The 26,275-nt window shown below is 43.1% G+C and overlaps 2 long non-coding RNA genes across 2 annotated transcripts in view; one reads left to right on the forward strand and one right to left on the reverse strand.

Moving 5' to 3' along the window:
- Positions 1 to 26,275, reverse strand: part of LOC109291967 — a 755,518-nt gene that overhangs the window by 290,967 nt on the left and 438,276 nt on the right. The window contains exon 2 of the long non-coding RNA XR_002096000.1: positions 12,248 to 12,304. This is a non-coding gene — a long non-coding RNA (uncharacterized LOC109291967). The remainder of the gene's footprint in view (positions 1 to 12,247; positions 12,305 to 26,275) is intronic.
- LOC109291968 overlaps positions 1 to 26,275 on the forward strand; it is a 129,732-nt gene that overhangs the window by 46,564 nt on the left and 56,893 nt on the right. The gene's annotated exons all lie outside the window — the stretch shown is intronic.

Below are 26,275 nucleotides of genomic sequence, written 5' to 3' on the forward strand. Positions count from 1 at the left end.
CCAAGTGAGGTGGTGCAGGCTCCCACCCTGGGGGGTTTTAAGAGGAGGTTGGATGACCACCTTACTGGGGTCATTTGACCCCAGTGCTCTTCCTACCATGGCAGGGGGTCGGACTAGATGATCTGCTCAGGTCCCTTCCGACCTTAGAAACAATGAAACTATTGTTTCCTTCTAACTACACTAATAACTTTAAAATAACAACAACTACAAATTCAAGCTAATGTCAATCTCTGGCCATTTCAGCAATGTTCCAGCTCTACTACAACACAGCTCTTTGTTGTCTGTCTTCCTGTCTACATTTGACTCTTCAGTATCTTTTTCACTTTCTGGATCAACTTGTAAATTGCCCTTCCACCCGTGTCCACTAGCCCCGGCCCTGGTCCCAGCCAGCACGCAGAGCTTCCCAGTGGGGCTGCTTCTGGTGGGCTTGGCTGTCCACGGATGGCTGCTTATCGCGCTGGGTGGGCAGAGTGGGTAGACGGCAGGAGTGGGTGAGGCTTGGCCCTATGTGGAGTGCAGTAAGTTGTGAAGGAAGCCGAACACACCTGCACTGCATTGCCCCAGCAATCTCTGCTGCATATGCCCTCTGCCCCTGCTCCTCCAGCCATCCCCAGCCAGATCCTGGGACCTAGTGTATGGGCAGCCCTCCACACCCTCCACACACCCCCAACCCCACACACCCCCACTCACCGCAACCCCATATGCAAACCCATTCCCCCACCCAAAACACGCTCACCCAAACCCTCCCCCCAACACCAAAACCCACCACACACAATATACAAGAGTTGGACTTTATTTTGAGCCATTATGAAATTGCCTCTATATACACTACTCGAAAAACCATAACTCAGGCCCCGGGGAGGCTGCTTCTCCTTGCTGTGGTCAGTATTTTAAGTGCAGAGGGGCCTTGCCAGTTTTAGCCCTAGCACAGAGCCCCAGAGAAGCAGGGGCTCTGTGCTCAGGCTGGAACAAGGCTGCTGAGCACAGAGTGGCTTAACAGCTTGGGACCCTGGAGCCAGGGAAAGCATATTTTCCCTAGGCCCAGAGTCTTTCCACTAGGCCAGGAGGGACCCCTCTCTCCCAGCCAGCCACAACCCCTGCTGCCTCTAACCCCCACTCCCTGCTCTCACCCAATTCCAATTCACTGAGACACATTCAAGATTTCAGTCATTTAATTTTTTGTTAATTCTTTTTGCCATTTCTTTCTCTTTATTTCCTCCTTTAACCTCCTGCCCCCACCTCACTTCAAGCAGTTTTTCAAGATTTCTCCCCTCCCACTCTGTTCTGGCTGTGTTCCTGCTGGTTGTGGTGGGAGGAAAAATGCCATGCTGGTTTCTCTATCTCCCAGCTACATACCACCCTCTCTCCTCTCCTTTCCCACCACAGGGAAGGAATAGAGTCCTGCCTGCTGTCCATTTCTCTGCTCACCAGGCCTCTAGTGGCAAATCACAGTTGCCCAGGTCTGAAATGACAAGAAGCCTTCATCTGAAACTGCTCTAAAAATGCCATAACTTTATGACATCACAACATTACATAGATTTATGACATTATAAAGGTAGCCTGTGCCAAAGCCCTTGACAAGATGGACACTGGCCAGTTAAACTAAGTTAGTAGTGAATCATTGTTTTTAACTGTGGAAGTGGTCTTGCCCCTTTGTTGTAATTCTGCATCTGATTGTACCTTTCTAGTATTTCAAACTATTGCAGGCTCCTCTGTCACCTTTTATTTTAGGCCCAAGGCTGGTAGTTGAGTTTTTACATGTGTGTTGTAAAGAAGTTTCATACGTGACTTACAACATTGCAGTGGTGAGCTTTGTAGTTGAGTCCTGGCAAGTATGGATCTTCTCCTTCCTCCCTTGATTTTTTTAGGCAGGTTCTTCACAACGTATACTCCATGTCCTGCCAATTCTATGCTTTGAGGGTATTTGGGGGTGCATGTCTTGTGACAAAAATTATACGCTTGAGCAAAGTCAGGAAATTTCTTGTTTTTGAACTGTGGTCTATTGACAGTAATTACAGTTCTCGGAATGCCATGGCATGCAAATACAGATGTAATATGCTTGAAGAATGATGCTGGTCTTGTATCTTCAACCATCACCACTTCTGGGAAAATTAGTGGGTTATAATCAGGTGGTCGTGTCTTCCCAAGTTGAACAGCTCAATTCTTATTTTGTCCCATGAAATAGGAAGTTGCTTATGGGGTATCATTGGCTCTTTTTGCTGGGCATCCCTGTACTTCTGACATGTTCCTTACCCCCTTATCATGTCTTCAATATTGCTATTCATCTGTGGTCAAAAGACAACACCTCTGACTCTGCTTTTTGATTTGGTATTTCCCAGATGTTCCAAAATGTTCTCTTATCACTGCAGGAATCACAACCTGTGTACCCTTCATGAATGCTTCTGAAATCCATGACAGTTCATTTTTACATTAAGAAACTGTGAGGCAGAGCTGTACGGCTACCCAGTGTGCCCACAGGTGGCAAAGAGTAGAATGACCTTTAGGAGAGTTTAGCTGTGAAATAATGAATTGGAAGGACAATGAGACGACTGAGAGCCTGGAAGAAGAAGCTGGAAGCAGTAGCCTAGCACAGTTGAAGGGCCCGTAAGGTATGAGCAAAGAGAGTATTCTTAAAGAGGCAGTGTTCTTTTCTTTTTCTTCTGCAAACATTGACTGTGAGGCAAGGTCCTGGATAGGGGAGAGCCTCACCTAAGACCCTGGTCTAGGTATTGTTGGGCTCTGCCAAGGGACTGTAAGTAGGTTTTCATTTTGGTCTTCAACTCAGTGTGAGCCACTTTAAGGACGTGAACCAGTGTGTTAATTAGGTGGACTAGGAGGGCTAAGGAATAGCCCAAGTTGGAGAGCACTGAACCCTGGCTTGGAGAGGAAATCTGAAGTGGTAAATTAACTTTGAGCTAGAAGGGGTATTTTGGAAGGAGGAACATGACAACCCTTTTTGAGGACAGACATTTTGTCTGGTTTATTTCCTTTTCATGCCTTTTAGGAGCTAAACCCTAAAGAATAATAGCTCAACTTATTAACTGGAAACAAGAGAATAGGGTGTAGGAGAGGTGGAGCCCTACAGAAGAACCCTGTTAAAAAATCCACGATAAAGATCTCATCACAGCCACATAGAAATCAGGTGTTTCCTATTTCTCAAACTGACATCAAAGTTGTAGTGGGCGAAGAGCAGTGGGTGACTACAAATTGTGGCTGTCTGGTGCTCAGAGGGATGCCAGCACAGATATGATACATCACACATGGACAGTCATTTTACATCTTCCAGTTCTTCTTCACTGATACTCCTCTTATCACCTGCTTTAATAAACCCTGCTTCCTTGCCTGCAGTTGTTCCACCTACTTCTTCACCCCCCTGCAACCAATATTTCTACAGTTCCACATATTCTTGACAGGTCATCTCATCTTATAATAATTTAACATCTAACTTCCATATCCCTTTTCCCCTACCTTCATTTTTTCTAAGCTCACTTCGATTCTTAGCATCCAGTGGTCACTGAAGGTCACATCCAAGATCCCCTTCTTTCCAATCCCAAGCCCACATGATGTTAATATAAAAATCAATCCTTGACACTTGTCTCCCACTTGATCCCATCCTTATAATCACCTTCTCATCAGCCCATACACTCTTTAAACCTCCTTTTATTATATTAATCAGTACCTTTGACAAGCTGTCTAGCTCTCCTTCCTCTCTATCCCCTCTCCTATCCCCAGTCTCAATAATGCAACTGAAATCCCTTACCAGAATTTGCTGCCTGTCTGCCTACATACATCTCTAATTTCTTAAATAGCACTGTCTTTCTACTGGTGCATATATATTAAAAATCTCTAACACTTTCTTTTCAGACTCCATCACCATCCATTGCAGTCTCCCTTTCACAATCACTTGCACTTGCTGCACTTCCACTTCGCCACTCTTGAGCAAAATTGTGACTCCAACCACTTTGTTTGTATCTGATCCCACCCACCACGATAACTCCCAACCTCATCTCTCTACAAAATGCTAGTAACCCCTCCCCCATAGGATTCCACACTCCTGTAAACATATTATGCCTGCTGTTACCCCACTTGATATTGGCATAATCTATCCCACCTCTTCTTCAATAACACACGTGACATTTATAGATACAATACACAAAGTCATGCTCATCCATTTAAATTTTGCATCTCTACCACTTTATGAATCCTCTATGCTGCTGCTTGACACCCATAGACTTTGTCAGTTATTTTATTGCTTTAAGATTTAAGAAAGGTTCCCCTTTCCCCTCTCTATTAGACCTAGATCACATGATCTCCGATGAGCTTTTCATTAACCTGTCCCCCTCCCCCTCTTTCTCCATCTTCCTTTTTCTTTCGAAACTTCATAGCACATGATTTCTCTCTTTTCCCACTTTGGTTCTCTTCCTCTCTTTCCTGCTCCATCTTCACTCCTCCTTCCTCCTGTATCATTCTCTCCTCATTCCCTTTGTCCTCCGTCTCAAAATTACTTGTTCCACGTATCTTTCCTTCGCTTCCCTCCTCTGTTGCCAGCTGTACCACTTCACCTACTGAAATCTCACTCTCTTCCTCCCCATGCTGTTCCATTCTCCAAGAACTCCTCCTGCTTTTCCATCACAGTGAACAATTACTATCCCCCTAGCTCTTCTGGCATCAATCCAGGCAGTATACCAGGCCTCTGCCCAGTCACTATACTTGATCTTAGCCAAAGGTGGCTGAGAAGGTGTGCCACTGGTGGGAACCTACCACAGGGATAGGTTTGTACAACCCCTCTAAATAAAACATATTACAGTGCCCATTGAGTGCAGTCCCACTCACCACTGATTCATTTTAAAGTCATGGTGAGCCAATATACTGTATACATTTTGACTTCCTCTTCACACCCACAGCTGAGCTGTGCCTTTCTTTCCCATTTCCAGTGATCCTTGTTTTTTTATAAGCCTCAAATGCCTGGCAAACATCACAAAATGGGCTTCAGGCAGTTCACCCAGAATCCCTGTTGCCCCTCTCTCGGCCTGTTCCATATGATGAGTGTGGCACCGCCCTCCTGAGGTAAAGCCAGACCAGGTTGCCCTGCACCTCATTTGCATGACATTTTTTGGAGCATCCTAGGACTTGTGACAAGAACACCTGGTTACAGCCACAAGTGGCAACTAATTAACACATGGATCCTTTGTGGTGGATACACATACATACTGAGCAATGACGATCTGTGGGCTTGAAATGCTGTTGACTCTGGTGGGACCTAGCCCAGTGAACTATGTGATAAATTATGAGCCTTTGGCTTTTGACCAATATGATACATAGTTTGTAGTACATAAGTAGGTGTCAAAGTGCTGCTCAAAAGTGTGTTTGTGGAGTACCTGTGCTAAAACTTGTAGCAGTTTCAGAAAAGGTAACATGCATTGATTTCTGATTAATTAAATTCATGGGTACTATGTGCAAAATGCTATACCCATGTTTAATTTCAAGGTTATTGTTTTCAAATTTGCTCCTCACTTCCATGTCCTCAGGGTGAGCATAGGACCACCTGACCTCCCAGACTTATTTTCTGGGAGGGGACAAAATCAAGGTAAAGTATCCAATAATTAGATTATATAACTGGAAAATTATAATACATGTATACATTTTCCATATATAGAATCTAATTAACGGGAGGGGGTCATCTTATATTTACGGTCACCTTCTGTTTGTGTAAGTACATTAATTGTGGTGTCCTTGGTGGTGCATCTCCAAGTCATTTTTTAAATATTTCAATCAGTGGTTTGTGATACATTTCTGTAGCAAATCTCTGACCATATAGTAAGTCTTGGAATCTTGTACATCTATAATCCAGGCCAAGAGTCTCTTTCTCAATTTGTGCATATAATTTTTATGTAGCTGTCACAGCCTTCGATGCAAGACTGGCAACCAATCACGGAGAACAAATGTACTAGAACATGACAATGGTCTAGTACTGCTTCCAATCGATCTTTTGAGGCATCTGTGGAGAGTTTAATCTTTTTAATGCGTTAAAGACTTGTAGCACTGGGTCTGATGTCAACATGTGTTTTAGATCATTACATTCACTTTCATGCTTAGACATCCAGACCAGTTCTGTGCCTTTGCATTCAGTGAGTTGTACAAGCTGATAGTTAGGAATACATTTGCTGGCATCATTCGACATTCCTAGAAATCTTTGGATTCCTTTATCTTTAGGTTTTAACATGTTCAGTATTGCCTAAACCTTTGAGTTTTCAGTAATATTTCCTTTGAGGTCAGTTGTTCATCCAACTATGTTATTTCTGCTGTCTGAAACTGACATTTGTCCTTATTCAGTTTGAAGCCATTAGCTCTTGCAATAGCCAGCACTTTTCTCAGTCATTCTTGATGTTCAAGGGCACTACTGCCCCATATTATTAAGGCCACAATATAGACCATCACACCTACTAGACCCTCGAGCTTCTGGCTAACTGTGTGGTGAAATATTTCTAGATCAGAGCACATTCCAAATGGTAGCCTTACGCAGCAGTATCTTCCAAACGGGATGTTGAAAGTGCAGATATTGGAGCTCTCACTGTCCAAAGGAATCTCTCAAAATCCTCCTGATGTTTCTAATTTGCTGAAAAATTTGGCTCCTGCCATCTCTGACAATATCTCACTTCTTGTGGAAGTGTTCTCTTCTGTGTTTTTGTTCAACTCCTTGCGGCCTATACACAGATGTAGTCTCCTTCCCTTCTTCTGTACAATTACCAGGGAATGGACCCAGTCTGTTGGTTCTTCTCTTCTCCCAATGACACCATTTACTGTCATGTTTTATAGCTCTTTTCTCTTTTTCTTAAGCCATGTGGGACTTTGTGTGGCATGTGTGGCGGGTGCAGAGATCCCACCTCAGGAACACAGCTGGGTATTCGTATCCCTCCGCTGTTTCCACCACGTGAGGCGGGCCAGTAGGGGGTGCTCCTGCGTTAAGCCGCCCACCTCCCTGTGCCCGACCACCTTCCAGGCTCCGAATGCCTCCCTAGGGGTGCTTTATGTCCAGCTGACCCCTCTCCCGGAGCACACTCACTAGTCTGGGGGTAACGTGCCGCCACCACCCCAAGAATGGACTGTCTTGCGGCCCTGTGTCCTTGGGGTAACACAGGCCTAAAGTCCCACGGGTACTCAACCCAGCACAGGCACTTGGGGTACTTCCCCAAGTCCGGGGACAAAAAGGTATAGTCTCCCTTAGTCCACAGACCTAAGGGGTCTCTTAGGCATAATTTAGACCCACCCCTCAATAAGTCTCCCACACCAGTCAAAAAGGAGAACTTTATTGATTACAGGGGGTAGGGTAAACTAGGGTACAGGATAGAGCAATATCTAGAAATCCTAAAGAGCAAACAGTCTGGCTGTGGTAGCCTTTTGATTACGCGTCTGTTATACTTCCAGCTAAATATCTAATCAGATTGAGTAGCTTACTCACAAGCATCTTCCAAAGGCAGGTGAAGTTTCCCTTTGGAGGCAGGCGGTTCAGCCCCCAGTTGGCTGTCAGCCAACCAATCTGAAATGCATCACCTGTTACCGGGCAGATTCCAGCTCCCCAGGTAGAAACCCCTTACTCAGGTAAGTGATGCAAGTCAGGTAAGCAGAGGGAGCAGGTTTTCCCCCTCCCTCAGGAATGCAGCCAGCTCCAGTTCCCTAAAGAGACAGGCTGAGGGTGTGGTCCCCTGTGTGCTGGGCCCATCCTAATTGAATGGTCACAGCACTGAGATTTAAATCACAGTGTCACAGGGCAGAGATTTTTGGGGAGAAACCAAGGTGGCTTTCTGCCACAGCATGTATTACTAACTTTACATCTTCTCTCAACTGTATGCTATTAGTGTTCAACCTCTACGGCATACAGCCTCTTATTAAAATCGAGTGCCTCACATGTGTACAAGCCAGAAATTCATTGCTTTGCTCTGTGTACCACCACAAATTCTTCTTCTATTATTTTACCTTTGTATCTCAGTGTATGAGTTTACCTTCCTAACAATGGAATGGTCCCTCTATTATAGCCTTTTAAGGACACTTTAAACTCTCTTACTTTTAAGAGTCCTTTGTGCCTCTATTTCAGTTTCTGTGATTACATTTGCTTGTGTCTCGGTATCTGTCTTATAGATAACAAGTGCTGTTCACCTGCATTTTAATTCTTTTGAGCCTTTGGGCTCTTTTCAAATCATTAGGAATAGCTTTTCTTCTTCATTTAAATCTGCTTCTGCACTTACTGTATATACATTCCTACTTTCTCTGCACACTTTAGCATAGTAATTTAGTTTATTATAGCATCTATATTTTGTTCAAATGCTGGGCACTTTTGACATTGTTTATTACTTCTCACATGATTCTGCTTGCTCAACTTAATTTGGACTTTTCTTTTGCTAGTTTAGTGATGGCACTTAAAATCATTTCTTGTATGTCTTCCTATAAGCTTTTTACTTGTGTTTCTGCTTGTTCTTCAGTTTGGGATATACATATTGCCTTTTCTAATGTCAGGTCCCTTTCTCTCTGTAATTGATCACAGATTTTATTGTAACATCCCTGGTCTTTAATGAGAGAATCTGTAACTGTTCCATATTCATAAGGAAAAGTTTTAGGTCTGTGACAAAACTCTTCCACTGGTTCCTCTTCCTTTTATTCTCATCCTGAACATCTCTCTCATAAGTAATATTTTTCTAGGAACATAATGTTCCTCAAACATTTTTATTTTTCTGCAAGGTTTTCTGCTCCTCCACTTCCTTCTCTGTCTGGTAGGCATTATACATGTCCAGTGCTTCATTGTTTGCAACTGCTCCAATTTGTCTGCCCTTGTGGCTTACATATACAGCCGAAAATTGCTATTTGAATCTTTTCCAGGCATTTTCAGCATTCCCCTTGATTCTTAAGGGCTGGAGTTGGGGAAGGGGGCAGGATTACTTGCAGTTTCCCAGATTCTGTAGCATCTCTTTCTCTGGGTCTTCAAGCACATTCCAGTTCTGATACCATGTAGTATCTGGAGGCTTATAATTCAGAAACAAACTTTTATTATACTCTTAAATTTCTGCACAGCTATTTACAGTACAGAGGGAACAGTTTGCTGCTGCTTTTGTGGCTGGCCTGTTCCTGTTCTGCCACCTGAAAGTGGCTGCTGGCCTCACCAGACTGTCTCCTGGAAAGTCATACTTCTTGACCACTTTGTGCATCCAGGAGGACTTACTCAAGGTCACAGCAAGGAACTGGCATTTTCTGAAGGGTGCCATGAATCTAAAAGGACTGGAAATCATTGACAAACAAATGAGAAAAATGCCTGTTCTGTAACATATCGGCAACATTTGACAACCCCCTCCACTAAGCCAGTGTTCCTATCTTCCAGAGCCCTGTGTCAATCTATCTACTTTATGACTTTTCCTCCTGTGCCTCTTGTCCCTTGCACTTCTTCTAAGATACAGAATGGATGAAGATTGGGAACTAACCATCACAGGAGTTAAGGAGGTGGCAGAGATGTAGGGCCTGTCCAAACCAAGGACAGAGAGGGGAATTCCACTGTTTTTAATTATAGTCCCCCCCTCCCAGCCTTCTCTATCTTTAAAATGTCTTGGTTTAACCAGTCTATACCTCCCTCAGCTCCGCTCTCTCATTGTGTGTAATTTAACTCAACATTTTTCATGTATAGACAAGAGAAGCGGAAAGAACATTGTATTGATGGAAAAAGGTAAAAGTTTAACAAGAAAACAATGCCCTAAGTATTTGAAGTCAGTATTTTTTTAAATAAATAGAAAGATTATATGTATTTATTTGTTTCTCTCTCATCCAAGAAGCTATTCATTTTTTCCAGCAGCATACAACCCAAACAATTTCACAGAATTTCAATCACTTGAACTGATCTCATTGAGGTTACATGAGGTATACCTCAGGCCAAGTCTGACCCATTTTCTTTAATACCTGCAGGGATTTACACATTTATATTAGGCATCAAGTGACGAGTGTCTAGAATGCAACAAAAATACAGACATTTAAAAAAAAATTATCTAAACCAGTGGAAGCCAACTTTTTTCCCAGGTGTGCCACAAATGAGCTCCTCACCTTCCCTAAGCACTACTCTGATTCCCTTCCTTTGCCCAATCTGCTGCTATGCTTCCTCCTTCCTTCCTTGTTCTCACTGCCCAATCTGCTATTTTGCTTTTTGCTCCTTCCTCGATCTGCCAGGTGCCATATGCAGAAGCTGCCCATGCTGCAGGTTGGCTATCCCTGATTTAAATATGTCTGTTGCCTAGATTATATGTAGATCAATAGATGAAGGAAAAAGCAAAGCAGCAAAAAAAAAAAAAGACTGAATTTCTTGTATAGAACCAAAGGAATTAGAGTTGTCAGTGGTTGTGTCTGTTTACACAAGATACTTGACCGAGCAGTAGATTAATCTACTGTGTAGTAAAGCATCATCATCTATACATGCAGGTGTTTACTGTGCAGTAAATTAATCTACTGCACAGCAAATATACTATCTGCATATGCAGTTAGTAAATTTAACGTGCAGTAAGTTTACTTTGCAGGAAAGCCAACTAGCATTAATTGCACACGTAGGTGCTCCCAGTATGTGACAAAGCCTATGTAAACTCATGAAAAGAATGTTTGGAAGTACTGTCAGTGAAGCTGCCTATACACATGCTGGTTCATGTTCTAATTAATCGAGTCTGTTCCACATTCACGTTAATCAAGTCCGCTCCATGTTCTAATTAGAATGCTCTAGCAATGCCTCAGTGTCACGTGTATTAAGCTCCTCCATGTTTCAAAATGGCTTTGGGGGCACTCTAACTAAACCTCATTGACTGAGCTTTAGTTAAAATGTTGAATGGCTATGTTGAAACATGGGCGAGGGGTTAATACATGTGACAATGAGTCATTTTAATTAGAGCAGTTCTCCAGGAGCTGGTCTAATGAACCGCCACCCCTCTTCCCACCTCTGAGCACGTGTATAGGTAGTCTGCAATTTCAGAGATTTATCCTGATGTTTAGTCCTATACAGACAGCAATGATATTTTCCCTCCTATGCTCCTACATGTATTATCGATAAAAACCCTGTCATTTGTATCACGGTTGTATATTTTGTACAGATAAAAAACCAACAAAAACCCCCACAATCTTCAGAGCCCTTCAGCTCAAAACAATGGAGGCTATAAATCAGAATTCCTAGAGGGCTTGAAGCTGGACTTGTGAAGATGCCAAACTAAAAGCTATTTACCTTTTCCACCTCTCTTTTCTGGCCATGTTCTAAGACACTTTCACCACAAAGTTCTACTCAATTTTATTTGCCAGACAAACTCTGTCAAAATGAAATTGTTTTCTCCCATAATTCATCTGTTTGAGTGACATAGCAGGAATCTCTCAGGAACTCAAAGTACCAGGCTGCTTCTGACCACCATGGCCTGTCAACTAATTATTTTCACAGTGGCTGACACTACCACAAACCATTTCTAGAATTGCATCCCGTGACCAAATTTAATCCTGTCAAATTATTCTGGTCTGTTACTCCAGAGCTGAAGAAGTGACACATGTTCAGGTTAAGTAAGATTCTAGCTGGACTATGGCACTGTTCCATGGCCGTGAGGATAAAGAAATCTGTAACTATAAATTCTAAGAATTAAACAACTGCCCTGGATTGTAGAGTTCAACAACAGTACAATATAAGATTCCATCCAGCCTTTCACCTCTCATTTTTCTCCTGGCTACATGCTTGGATACATTATTTTCAATATTTCTTGTCTGATGCACAAGGTGAAAGGGTAAGTAGAAAACAGTATAAAGGACAAAAAGTGCAGGTAAAAAAATTAACCTCATTGGCAGCATTACTACGTCCAAAGAAATTGTTATTACTTTGCGAGTACACATACTGCATGTCAACTATAGTGGCTCTTCTGAATGTAACTGAGATGAACTAAAGTTTTTGCTTTAATTTATTTCAACAATAGGGTAAACTAAAACCATTTTTCATCTATCCTTTGGTGTCTATAATAGGTGGCCGAACAGTTTAATAATAATTATATTAAAATTACTGTTTTTGCTATGCGACTCTGAAAAAAAAAAAATGTTCCAAGTTCTCTTTTTTAGTTTCACCAGATATAAATCCAAAGCAACTCACATGAAGTCTGTGGATTTATTTGAGAGCTGAACCAGTATAACTGAAAACATGATTTGCTGTGTAATCAGTACTGGTCAACGATGTAATAAAAATAAAACAGAACTGAAATCAACTTACCTATGGCATCAGATCGTCATGCACTACAACTCCTTCTCACTTGCAAGGAAGCCTGACCTGTAGAAGATGAAACAATTAGTTTTCACTTCTAACAAAACATGAATCTTAGTTCATAAAGCTTAGAACAGATTAAAAAACAGCAAGCTTTTCTTCAGAAAAGCCTGACACAGAGAACTGAAAATCTTAAAGCTCTGTGCTGTTCTCCATTACAGATGCATACCTCTAAGTACTTTAATACAGTAAAATATGCTTTAATGATATAGAACTGCAAACCAATAGAGCTTATCTTGCACTTTTACTCATAAAGAACTTCCTCTGAGGTCAAAGGAACTTTTGTCAGAATTAAGATCACAATACAAGGACCTAAGAAGACTCTAGGGAGATGGACAAGTTTCTAAAACCCATTTGTACACTTAAGTTTGTTGGATGCTCTTGGAAAATACCTCTCCTAAAAGTTAAGAAAGTGTGGTAAGCAATCATTTCTTGTAGGAGTGTCCATACAAATGGAACATGCTGACTTAATGTAGGTAATTGACTACAATCCCATTGCCCCCACTAACACTGCAGAATTCCGGTATCCACAAAAAAGCAGAGTTAATCTTAATGTGAGTAATAGCCTTCAGTAGTGCTGAGCTATTTCTCTTCACTTCTTTCTGTCATTGCCTTCTTTCACTTATGACCATTTCATAAGTCTCAAAAAAGTATTTAATGTAAGTAGGCCATTTAATGACTACTCTTAAAAAAGCAAAAGGAAGGATGAGGAAGCAAAGTGGAGGATGGAAATAAAGAGACTTATTCTATTAGATCCATCTCACCCATGTCTCCAAAACCCATGGATGGTTAGTACTTGAACTTAATTATAGTTATGAATGGGAATGGATAAAAAAATAGGGCTGGTTCTCCACTGCATTTTATCACTTTTATATTGGTGTAGTTTGGCTGAAAATTGCTGCAGTTGTGTAAAATAAGAAACAAACAAACAAAAAAACCCAGAAAAACAAGCCACATATTTTCTAAATAGCAAGCAAAAAGATGCCTGTCATGCATATGCATGAAGCCCACCACTACCATTAACATTGCTATTGAAAGTAGGATCAAGTTACATTTCAACTTCCTGTCATAGTAGTGAAAAGATTAATGTTTTGCCCTCTTGGTTATGTGCCTTGGAACATACAATCCTACTGTACAGAGTTACATTTCTCCGAAAAGTGTAGGGAGTTCTGTATTCAGTGTTTATGAAATTAGGGAGTGGACTAGCAATTGTTGCCCTGTACTGTTACACTGATTCCTCTTAACTGAGGCAAAAAAATCCCAATTCCAGGCTAGCTAAGGAAAGGTGTAAGAATGAGGGCTGTAGCAAAACCCATGTAGCAAGTCATTTTTAATTCTGTTTATCCCACATTAATTCCAGTTTGTCTATCTGGCAACTCCCCAGGTTCTGATTTTCACACTGTTTAGGGCAGAAAGTTAAACTTCCTAATTTTTTTTTTGCTTTACTTTTCCTTGCAGGATTCACAGGGCATTAATTTGTTTTTCTTACACATCCTAAACTCCATTTGATTTTACTACAAATACAAAGGGAGCAATAAAATTCAGGCATAGACTCTTCTTTAATAAAATTATTTCTTGGGGCTTTCATAACACCTGTCATCTGAAGCACTACAAGCATTTTACAGAAGTGAGTAATGGTATTAATCACAATATTATCATCGATATTTCTATCCCATCTTTCCTAGGTGTTCACCAAGACTCAAGATGAACATTTTTCTTACTTTTGATTCTAAAATATCTTTAGGAATATTATTTCTTATAACTCTCTCTCTCTTTGTAGTGTCATTTTAATCTTGATTTGCTTTTCACTTCAGTGAAAGGTATATAACTCAATCTTCTCCTTATTTTAGTATTAGAAATAAAAAAAATTAACAAACTGTTCAAACAACCATACATATGGCCATTTAGATAACATTTATCTTCCAAATTCACACAGTGCGCTTGGCTTGCAGATAATTTTCCATTTTTAAATTTAAAAGTTTGGACTTTCTCCATAAGCAGAATTCAAATATCATTTACTTTCTTGATAAACACAGAGTTCAGGTCAATCTTATTTTTCCCACAACTAACTGAAAGACACGCCTAATCCCAGCATATTATACATCATTACACATATCAAGTATGGAAAATTACATGGATGAATACTATCCTGCATGTCCAGTTCTTGGATTGTCTAAAAAACAGGGAATAATTATCTTCAGGAAAGATGTTAAAGGAAACTATATCTTCAAGTCAACATAATTAGAAGATTGTACAGAAGACAAAGCATAAGCACATCCAATTTCTGAAAGGTTACATAAAGGAATTATTTAGTTGAGTAATGGAAACTATTTATTATGTAATGGAAGGTTGAGTTGTCCCTTTCTAAGGAATTTTGGTTAGGGACAGCAATTACACATAAACCAGTGTAAGTGATCGGAAACCAGTTCACATCTGTAACACAAAAGAAATTCAGCGCCCAAAACCTGGTTTCAAAAGGGCCAAAACCAGCTTAAGATACATCTGGATGGATGTAGTATCAGACAACTTAACTGATTTAGGTTAAATCAGTTTATTGAACTTCTGTACAAGAACCCCTCCAGATTCAAGTTAACTCACAGTCCACCAGCATCCCAGGATGCTTTGCACCTCTTCTACAACCCCTTCACCCCCGCACACAGGACAGGTGGGCTAGCCTTGGCCCAAGCTGTCTGCTTCAGCTGAGCAGGGAGGCATGCTCTAGCAGGCATGTGACTGCATTTCCAAAAATGAGAAGTGAATGCCTGTTCTCTTGCTTATTGGTTCAATCTATGCAACTTAGACTAACCTGTAAAGATTCAATCAATTCAGCCTTGGGGTTTTTGACTATTAGGGCTTTCAAAAGCTGTGCAAAGCTTCAGTCCCTGATTTGATTCGGCGGAGATTCAGCCTGATTCAGTGGCTGAATCTCCGAATCCGAATGGAATCAGAGGACACTTTAATGTCTCTGAATCAAATCAGAACCCTCCAAATTGATTCAGAGAGATTCGGACATGGAGACTGCTTTAAATGTTTTTTCTATATACCTCTAGGTAACAGGGGCTTGTGAGTGCTGTGATGCTGGGGTGCATGGAGCTTCCCACAGAAGCACAGGGCTTCCCCAGCATGCTTGGCAGCAGACCTGGAAGTGGACCCTGGCTTTGTGACTGGTGCCTTCTGGGTCTGCGTGTCCACCCAAGGGGCACCCAGGGTCCCCCTGTGGCTGGTTGCCAAGCTGGGGGTAGTGCTGGGGGCCCCCCAGTGTGCTCCCTGGCAAACCCAAGAGCGAACTGGAAGCACTTCCAGTCCACTTCTGAGTTCACTGCTGAGCATGTGGTGGGCCCTCTGCCACTCCTGTGGGATGCTCCACATGCCCCAGCATTGCAGTGTTTATAAGCTGCGCCTCAAGGCATGTAGAAAAAACTTTTGAAGTTGTGTCTCTCCCCGAATCACTGATTCTCTGAATCAGCATTGAGTCTTCAGATTCAGATTCAGCCAAATTCAGTCAGGGACAGTGATCTGAATCAATGAATCAAATCACTGCCCCTGATTCAGGCTGAATCCAAATCGAACAGGGCCCGTTTCGCACACCCCTACTGTCTGTACTTAGCCTTTAGGTTTAAAGTGAAATAACAGCAGCTGTGTAATAATCTACGTTAAAAAATAAAGACACACAAACACTTACTCAAAGTAATCATTAAGATACACAATGTAAGGTCCCTGCATTCTAAACACAGGAAATAACTGAGGACCCAGCTATCACCTTGCCCATGAAAACAGGGTAAGTGAATCATTTGTTCCACCCCAATGTAGGATATTCTGTAAGCAAAGAATCCTTGTAATGAGCTAAGCAAACTAGGAACTGGAGGCCAAGAGGACAATGCATATATTGCACCCCCTGCCTTCCTTTCAAGAGCATATATAGCCTATGTGCTCTTGGACAGGACATATGACTTTTTTGTAGACTTCACCATCTCCAGTTGGAATTCCCCCTTAAGAGGCTTCCAAGGAAGAGAGATACAATGAGGGAAAATGATGGTTGTAAAATTCCCACTTAACTGTCCAGCATGGCAGACACCACTTCATGTGTGTGCGTCCATGAGAGAGAACTGCTTTAGTCCCATCCATACTGGAAAACAAAGAACACCTTATTAAATACTGTTTATTTAATAAGTTACTGTTGGATGATAATGTTGAGTAAACTATAAATTAAGGCTGCTTGCAGGTGTGAAACCCCCCCTAAAAAGGGCACTTTACTTTAAAGTACATGCTCCCGTGCCAAGCCCAGTGCATGGCGAGAAGAGGCAGCGCCTTAACTGAACTCAGCTTTCCCAACATCTGTATAGATCAGGCACTTTAGTAGGGCTTTTTTGGCACTTTTCTCTAATAACTGATTGACTTAGCTTTAGATAAAAGTGCCAAAAAAACAAGCTGAAGCACCCAATCTCTACAGATGCTGTGGAGCCAGGTCCAACTAATGTACTGCTGTTTCCAGTAAAGCATGGGTTTTTTTGGGTTTTTGTTTTTTGTTTTTTTTAAGTGTCTGCAAGCAGCCTAAGAGTCAAACCAGAGAGAATGTCCTAGGGTAATTTTACTGCATACCATACAAGTTGACTGACTTAACCTCTGGGTTTACCTAGATGAGAGAGCTAGGCTCTGCTCTTTTTTTTTTTTTCCTACCCTGAAATGACAAAAATATTAGATAAAACATTAATTTCTCCTTTTTTATCCAATACGCCAGAAGGTATTATTAAATTATTTGGAGGGGAAAAAAAAAAGGAAAGCATTTCAGAGCAGGTACCATACTTAACACAACTTTGTGCTTCTTTTTATAACAGGATTCAATGTACTTAAAATGTGACAGGTTGATGTCCCAGGAGACTGGATCGCTCTGTTTGCCCATTGAAAAGACATGGCCCAGGCAGAAGCGGTGTAAGCTTTCCCCATGCTGCTCACAGCTAAGGGGGCCTCATCTATATGCCGAGTCAAAGAGATTTCACTCACCCTAGTCTATTTAGATTATTGTTGTTCTGCTGTTACCAGTTAGCAAGTTTCAGAATGTGGACATTTATTTGTGAAGAACTGAACGTATAACAAGTACAACTAAACTTATCCCATAAGGCAGAAAGTTAAACACAGTTATGGTATTTGGCCACTAACGATTTAACCCGGCACCCTCTTAATTTGTGGGGTTAAATCTCTACTATGTGTACTATGTGGAGTCATATTTACTTATGTGTATATATGAATAAGGTTGCAGAAATGATGGTGTTAGTTTGATACAGTTTTACCATCATTTAACATAGAAGAATGCATAAGGTGCTAAAGAATCAGTCTAAGAAAAATCTCCATTCCTTTTACAATCTAGAACAAAAATAATCTTGTAAATAATGGACAAATTTGGCACTTTATTCAAATCAGGGATGTCCAACTGCTGACCCACAGTCCCTGGCAGCTGCACCTCCAGCTGCCTTGCAGCAAGAGCCTGAGCATCTAAAAACTGTATGCAGCTTATGTGAGGTGCTGGGGACAGGGAAGAGGACTGGAGGAAGGAAGGGGGCACTGCCACAGCCTGCACAAGGGGCAAAAGGAGCAATATGCCACATGCTACCAGTAGGGCGTGAGGGACCCACATGCAGCCAGTCCAGCCTATGCAGTATGGAGAAACCTGGCTGGCTGCCTCCACAGCATATAGCTCACACAGTGTTTGGGCTGGTGGCCACATGCAGATAGCTCCCCAGCCACATCACAGTTGGATAGCCCTGACTCAAATCAATTTACCAACATGTGGACCTTTTGGCTAAGGACAGACATTCAAAAAGTGTGTGTCTGAACTGATTCAATCTTTGTAGGTTAGTCTAACCTGGCTAGGCTGAACTGGTTTGTAACCATACAGACATCTCCTCTGGACTGAAGAAATGCAGGCACATGCCTGCAGCAGCTCAGGCTAGAAGCCAGGGACACTAGAGCAGCCTTCCCTTCCCTTCCACAGTCCTGAGCTGAGGGGTGTATGGACAGGCACTAGCAAGATGGTCTGATTAGGGAGAGAATTTCCCTCCCCCCACCCCTGCCTCCCCTGACCAGCCCAGCCCAGCCCAGCCCAGCCCAGCCCAGCAGGGAGTTGATAATAACACATCATTTATCAGCTCTGTTATCAGCATTTATCACCCCATCAGAAAACAAAAGCCTCTCTCATTAGTTCAAGCTCTTCTGAAACACTTTTTTCCAAGGAAGGAATGGAAGGACATTACCAGCTGACCTGGAGTCCCCTGTGGTACAGTGGTAGAATCCTTGTCTACCACACAGGAGACCTGGGTTTGATTCCCGGACACATATACAACTACAGCTATGGAGGCACCAAACATCTGGACTCAATCTGGTCTTTGGATTCTGTCTCAGTGACCTAAAGGGAGGATGGAAGGTCTGCACAGCCTCCCCTCCTACAAACATTCCTGCCTAGGTCTGCATGGCCCTTATGCATGTACCATGATCCAGGACAATCAATGGTTACCACCAGCTGACCTGTTCATTAGTTCCAAAAAGCCCTTACAGAGACACCTCTCAGCATTAGCTAGCATACCACATGCTGGCTATCATCAGTGCTGTGGGAAGGAAAGAGAGGGGAGGGGAGGCAGGGCAGGAGAAACTAGGCAGATCCTGCTGTGCCTGTAGTCTCTGCTGGAGCTCCAGCCAGGGAACAGAGGTGAGGGGCCAGCCCAGCTCTCTGGAGCAGAGCCCCACCTAGGGCTGCAAAGCATTTGGGATGCCGGGGGAAACTCTGGTTTAAGTTAAACCAGGAAGAGGTCTGGGACAGACATTGCATAAACTGGTTTGAGCCAAATCAGTTAAGCCTGATACTACATTCAAACTGGTTTATGTGCACTGAACATCTGTTCTGTTACAGGGTTAAATCAGTTTCTGATCACTTAAACCAGTTTGTGTGTAATGTTTGTCCCTAGCACAGTCAACTAGTCCAGCCCTCTTCTCAGGGCAGAGTTATCATTGACTAAGCCATCCCATATGTAGATGAGAATGTTTTATCTTCAAGTTGTGAAAAGACAGAAAATTTCTCAAATTCTGCTGCGACAGCTAGAACTCCCTAACTCACAATCACAATCAGGAGAATTCTTGCTATCAATATTCGGGGCAATTAATGAAGTAACAAGCCTCATTCTTCTTTTAAAAGTTGGTTTGCAAAATTTAGCTCTATCTGAATCACCTAAAACTAAAATTAAAATGCAGCTGATAAAATGAACACATCTCAGGTAAAATGAATTAGCCAATTAGATATAACTGCAACAGCTCATACTATGCTAAGATTTCCATAATGTCCCCTGAAAATTATTATTACACAGTCTGATTTGTGGAGTAGCAAGATACAAATGCTGTTGTATTTTTTAATAAAAATACTGGAGTTTTTCATCAGTTTGGCAGTGTAGGACTGTTGAGGTCAGCAGCAATGCTCTATAGTGAGGATATCAAAAGGAGAGGGAGAACAGCGCAGCAGTGTTGTGAGAGATCATTTTTCTAAGTAGAGGCACGTTACATCTAGCAGTTACCTTTTTCTATCAGTCAGAATTGCCACATATTATATAAGCAAAGGATGCCATTTGAAAAAATATTGAAAAAAGAAAAAAATGTGGGAATGAAACTAATGGACTTTTAGGAAGAATTTTAAAAAGCAGAACATTTAAAACTCCGATGTGGATTGAGAAGTCACACAAAAGCTCATCTATTACATGTGGGTCAGATATTCTGTACTGCTGAGCTACAATTTTTACTTCTAAATAGTCATGCTGAGATATGAGATTTGCAGGCACTTTCTATAGCATTTCCTGGTTATTTATATTGGTGTTTTGTAGTCATAAATACAAAGAATAAGTCAGCTGAAACTGTGGATGCTCAGCCTTTGGAAAAAGCTGGACAATTTACAGCGGTGCCTAATCATAAACTGAGATGCCAAAGTTTTGGCAGACAAATTTTTAAAGTTTGGTTGTCATTTTACATAGCTCCTCATGAAATCTGCCTATGAATTGCTTAACTCTGCAGTTCTTTTCTCTATATCCAAAAAAAATCATGGGAAGAGAGGACAAATTATTCTGAGAGCATATTTTTTAAATGAAGTAATGGTTGAATGTATATAAGATATTTATAGAATGGAACACATCAGAAGGGCAGGTAAAAGTGGTGATGGGAAAAGTATGCTAAATTATAGCAGAACTCTAGTGAATTTTTATTGCATTAAAAGAATTATGGAAATTTAAGGAGGTTAACATATTAAAAAATTAATCAATGACATGAAAGAACTCTACCCATATCTTCAAACACTTCCGTGATTGTTAGAGGAACTCTGCTTGTCAGACTCAACATCCATAACCAGAGATACAAGGGCAGGCTTTTTTGCCTGACAAACTGAACATACAAGTAAAATCATAGAAAATGATACCTTGAATAAAGGCAAAAGCCTCAGTCCTGCTGCTCCCATTGAGCAACTTCACTTACCACTGTCAACTAAATCCATTATTGTTTCTGACAGCTTTAAATCTCTGTATTCTATTTTGGTGAATAAATGCCACTACATATTTAGCTATTCTGGAGCAAAGCTTTTATTTTTTGTATAAATAAATCTGTATTTAATGAGCCTTGAAAGAGATGATTGCTAAATAACAGCCTGCCGCATTCAAGCTCAACTGCCTCCAATTATATTGTTTATAATTATATAATTGTACAAAATACTGTGTGTCCAACGGTCTCTCACTGTTTTATTACAGCACAACACTACAGCCCTGATGTAAATCACCTTTTCATTTTCAGTCAGCCACTTACATTTTGCCTACTCAGCCAACACAAATGCATGAGAAGTTGCACTTGTAAGTGTGGTATACTTCAAGCAAGGTTGCAAGGCTCAGCAGCATGTAGCAATCCAAACAAAGTCAAGAGGGAGGGAAGTCAAGAGAGAGTGAGGATTTGTTAATTTGTCACATATAGAATAATAATAAAATAGGGTTATAAGGGTCCTCAGTAGGCTATGTAGTACTTAACACACAAGTCCTGTCTAAACCATCTCATCCAAGTATTTGTCTAACCTGCTCTTAAATATCTCCAAGAGTAGAGATTTCACAGCCTCTCTAGTAATCTGTTCCAATGCTTAACTCCATAGTGAGAAATTTCTTTGCAATAGCCAACCTAAATCTTCCTTTTTCAATTTAAGATTTATTTCTTGTCCTGTCCCCTATCTGTCACTGTCCTCTTTCTAGATATGTACTGCCCAAAAGAAGATATTTGTAAACCCATACCTTCACTAGAGTAAATCTTGTGGGCACCTGATTTAGCATTTTTTACCTACCAAAAACTCCCCATAGGTTCATAGCATGTAGAGTAAAACAAATTGTATTGTTGTCATTGATACACTATGTGGATACAGTAGCATGTGGAAATTACTGGAAAACTCATCAGCCATTCTACTGTTAGCCTTTTATCTGAAGCATACCGCCTCCTCTCTTTTTTCAGTCAGAGATGTTTTTATACTCTATCCCATATTTTTACATAATAATCTGAGTTTTAGTCAACAGTCTAGTACGCTGACATTTCAACATATATATTTTTAAGTACTCGTCTTGGATGATCCAAGACACATGGAAGCCAATAACAAAAATTCCCTTTTGATTCCAATAGTTGGAGGATTTCACACCCTTGGCATTATCTCTCAGAGGGGTAATTAGCTGTGTTAGTCTTCAAGTCAGTCAGAAGGGAGGTTTAACAAGTGCTGGTCTCAGGGGTGGTCACAATGCCCCCTGGTGGCTGATCAGCCCTTGCCAACCTGGCTCCCTTTGTGCATTTTCCCATCGACTTGCCCACCATACCTTGATGTTATTAACTTTGAAGAGGAAGGCAGCCCCAGAGCTTCCCAACCTGATCTCACTCTCATGACCACCGGTGTCCATGGTCATTGCCTTAAGGCAGGGGCAGGCAAAACACGGCCTGTGGGCCTGCCAGGCCATTCTATCAGCTGCAGGGCCCCTAAAAAAAATAGAAAATAAATATTTATCTGCCCCTGGCTGCCTGTCAAAGATGACAGGAGACAGGGGCAGTAGGACCCAGGGGCAGCCGGTGGCAGAACTAAGCCCCAGCAAGTCCGGCCCAGCCCCACAACCCCAGCTGGAAGCCTCTGCCTAGCAGGGGCTTCTGCGGCAGGGTCTTCTGTACTGGGACTGTTCCTGCCTCCCTGTGCTGAGGAAAATACAGATGGGGGGGGAAGGAGGGAGAGAGGCAGGGAAGGACTGTGGGCTAACGCCACAGTCCTCAGGGCCAGGTTGGCTCCTGCAGTCCTGGTGGTACCAGAGCTGCCAGCAGGCGGGCAGGCAAGCAAGGAGGAGCAGGCAAATGGCTGTGGCAGGTAGAGGAAAGAGGCAGGGAGTGGGCGCGGAGTGCAGCAACAGCCAGGCGGGAGTGCAGGGCCCATGCCAGTGCACTGGGGCCAGTGCTGGTGGGGCCCAAAGCAGGCTGGCAGGAGCATGGGCTGGCAGGGGTCTATGGGGCTGGGCTGGGCTGGGCTGGGCCAGCAAGGTAAGGGGAAAGCTGGCTCAGCTCCATAGAGTCCCTGCCAGCCGGGACCCTGCTCTTCTGCCATCCAGCTCTGGGCCTCACCAGTACTGGCCCCAGGACACTGATGCGGGCCCTGCACTTCCACCCAGCTGTCGCTGACTCCTGCATACCTGCTCACTCCCAATTCCCTCCGTCCCAGCTCCATGGTATAGATGGGGAGCAGCACGTGCAGCGCTGAGCCTGTGTGCCCTGCGCTCGCCTGTGTTTTCCCCTGTGCTGAGCAGCAGTTTGTTCCATGCTGCCTCTGCTGGACCTAGGGCTCGCACCAGCTCTGGGCTCGCCCATCATTGCTGAGCTGCAGCAGCAGTGGCAGCAGCAGCTGAGCAGAAACTGCTGCTCGGCATGGGGAAAGTGCCCCCACCCCGCATGGCGCTGGGCAGTTTTAGCCCACACCACACTAGGCTGACATGTGTCTCCTCCACTGCCGCTTGTGAGCTGCCCTGTGGCTGCTCCACATGGTCAAGGCTGCCATGCTGGGCAGCACAGAGGCAGCACTGAAGGAGCTGTACCTAGTGCAGATGCAGCTAAAACTGCCTGGAAGTGGCAAGCAGGGAATCACTTTCCTCTTCTCTGACCAACAATTTCCGCCTAGGCACATGGGGTGTGGGCTGGCAGGGGCTGTATGGAACTAGGCCACAGTGCTCAAGCAGGGAGAGGAGGACCTGCTGGCCTGGACCCTGCGCTTCTGCTGCTCCACTCTGGGCCCTGCCAGTGCTGGCCCCGGTGCACTGGCATGTGCCCTGTGCTCCCACTCAGTTGTTGCTGCACTCTGTGTGCCTTCTCCCTGCCCCTCCACTCAACCTGCTGCAGCCAATTCTTGACTCCCCCCCTGCTCACCCACTGCAGCTCCGGCACCACCTGGTTCCCAGCTGCACTGCCAGGACTGCAAGACCATCTGGGACATGGTGCCAGAGTGGCGAGCTGGGGGCAGAGGGGAGGGGAGATACAGAAATGGCAGGAGAAGAGAAGCAGTGGCAGATGTGGGGGGAGTGGCAGCGAGTGGGAGCATAAGGCCCATGCCAGTGCCCCAGAGCCAGGAGCAGCAGGAGTGTGGAGCCTGGGTTTGCTGGATCACTGGTGGGGGCTCTGCCTACTGCGGGGGGGGGGAGGCTGTAGGCAAACTCTCCCCCTCCACCCAAGCCACAACCCTCCCCGGCCACCCTCCCTCCACACACTCACAGCCCCCTACAAAATCCACACATATCCACACCCCACATGCCTATCTACCCCCCACAAATCCCACACACCATCCTCCACACCCCACATACCCACAAACCTATACCCACGTTGCCACAATATACAAGAGCAAGAGTTCATTTTAAGCTATTATGCTATCACCTCTATCTACATTTCACAAGCACATGTAAATCAGGACAAAAATATTTTTGAAATGGAATTAATGAATGTTGTAGTACATGTTTTATTTTTAGAGTATTATTTTGTACATTTCTGGTTCTAAGATGGCAAACCCCCTTGCTGAAAGAACTACTTCTTGGGAGCAAGGGGAGGGACTTCTGGTGGCAAAGGTCAGGGGTTAGGGGGCAGGACTTCTGGTCCCAAGATGGCAACCAGAGGGCAAGGCACCTGTCAAGGTGTGAGGCTACCCATGTGGCCCTCAATGACTTGCCAAAAATTCGGTAAGTTGCCCTCTGCCCAAAATAATTGCCCACCCCTGCCCAAAGGGCTAATTACATGGCTCCAACCTTCCCTTTACACCATGCCCATGCCTTGCAGATGTTATCCATCATCAGTCCTCTTTGGCCATAGCTTCAGCCCTTATAACTAGGACTAGGACTACATGGCTCAGCTATTCCCAGCATGTTTTCTAGACTTGCATGCTTCTCCCAGGCACTTTACTTCTTGGAGCTATTTGCAATGCAGCCTTCCTGCCTCTTCTCCCCACTGGGCACTTTGTCTATGTGGGTTACTCCTGGGTATTGCATCCTGCCCTAGCAAGCTCCTGTCTCTGCCCCTCTCTGGGCTTCAGGCCCTTGCCTCAATCTCTGGGTTGCTTTACCCTGTTCCACAGGCTACTGGGACTTTTTGCACCTCTCTTAGGTACAAGCCCCTGGCCCTGCTCTCTGGGTTCCTTGGCCCCAATCCCCAGGCTGCTGTGCCCTGCATCTGCCCCTGTCTGGGCCATGGACTCCTGTATCCCTATTCTCAGGTTTGCCCTGTTCCTGGGCTCTGTGCTGCTTACACCAGCCGGGCTGTTCTGCTAGGAGTCCTGCCTCCAGGAGCTCCTCTCTCTCTGGTTCTCAGAGCTAGACTCACTGACCAGCTCAGGCCTCAGTTTATATGCCCCAAGCCCAGCCCCCTTCTGACCAGGTGAATTCCTAATTCATCCCAGCCACACCTGCAGGCTGCTTGTCCCTTAGTTTTTCCTCTTAAAGTGACAGGCATGCCAAATGCCCTGTCACAGGGGGGTAGATAGGCACCTTTGTGGACTAACTAAATAAGTTATACAGAGAGAGAACAAGCTTTTATGAACCCAAGATCACTTCAGATCTGCCTCTTATACTGACACTGCATTCTTTACTCTTGGCTATAAATAAAATGGTAAACCCACTTCCAGTTAGCCCAGCTTTGCTTTTAAAACCCATAATAAAAATAAAATTTGGCAACCTTCCAGGCTTATTCTCTGAACTTTGCCCAGATGGTTTGAAACAGTCCAACTTTTAAGATGTCAGATATTGTACCATAAGTCGGAGAGTGATATGTCCTTTTTAGGTTCCTCTACAAAATGAGTTATGTCTAATGAACACCCACCCATCCCATTCTTTTCTAGCAAATCCTTTAAGACCCTTCAACTTTGAGTAACATTTATAGTGAAAATGTACTGTATAAAATCAAATTATCACATTTAGGAATATATTCCTGTGATTGTTTTAATAATATGAGCAGATCCCTGAATTGGCAAAGGGCGTATAAATAAACTTATGATTCATTTTTCAATGCCAACTGAAAAAAACCCATTCAAACACCATTGCAGGACAATTCATTTTACTATGGACTGTGATATTCTCAGGATCCTCCAAGTATTCTTTAGGCCTCTTCTTTCTATAATGCCTAATTGTAGTTAGTGAAAGCAACGCACTGAAAATTTTCTAAAGACTAAAAGATGATTTTGAGAACTTCAGACCAAATTTGTCTAGATTTTTTTTTTTTTTTTGCCTGTCAGATGTTTCACTGTTATCACAATGCAGTGGATCAGATGTGTATAAACTACCCTTTTCTATGAAAATTCAAACTCCAGTTGTATGTGTGTATATATATCTAGATCTAGATATAAATATATTTTTGCTTGGTTTTTGGAGAACCAGATAAAACACTCTAATAAGCACAACTCAGAATTATGCTACATAACCCAGCTCC

The sequence above is a fragment of the Gavialis gangeticus genome, unplaced genomic scaffold (genome assembly GCF_001723915.1).
Source record: "Gavialis gangeticus isolate Ggan-Ray unplaced genomic scaffold, GavGan_comp1, whole genome shotgun sequence".
Taxonomy (NCBI): domain Eukaryota; kingdom Metazoa; phylum Chordata; order Crocodylia; family Gavialidae; genus Gavialis; species Gavialis gangeticus.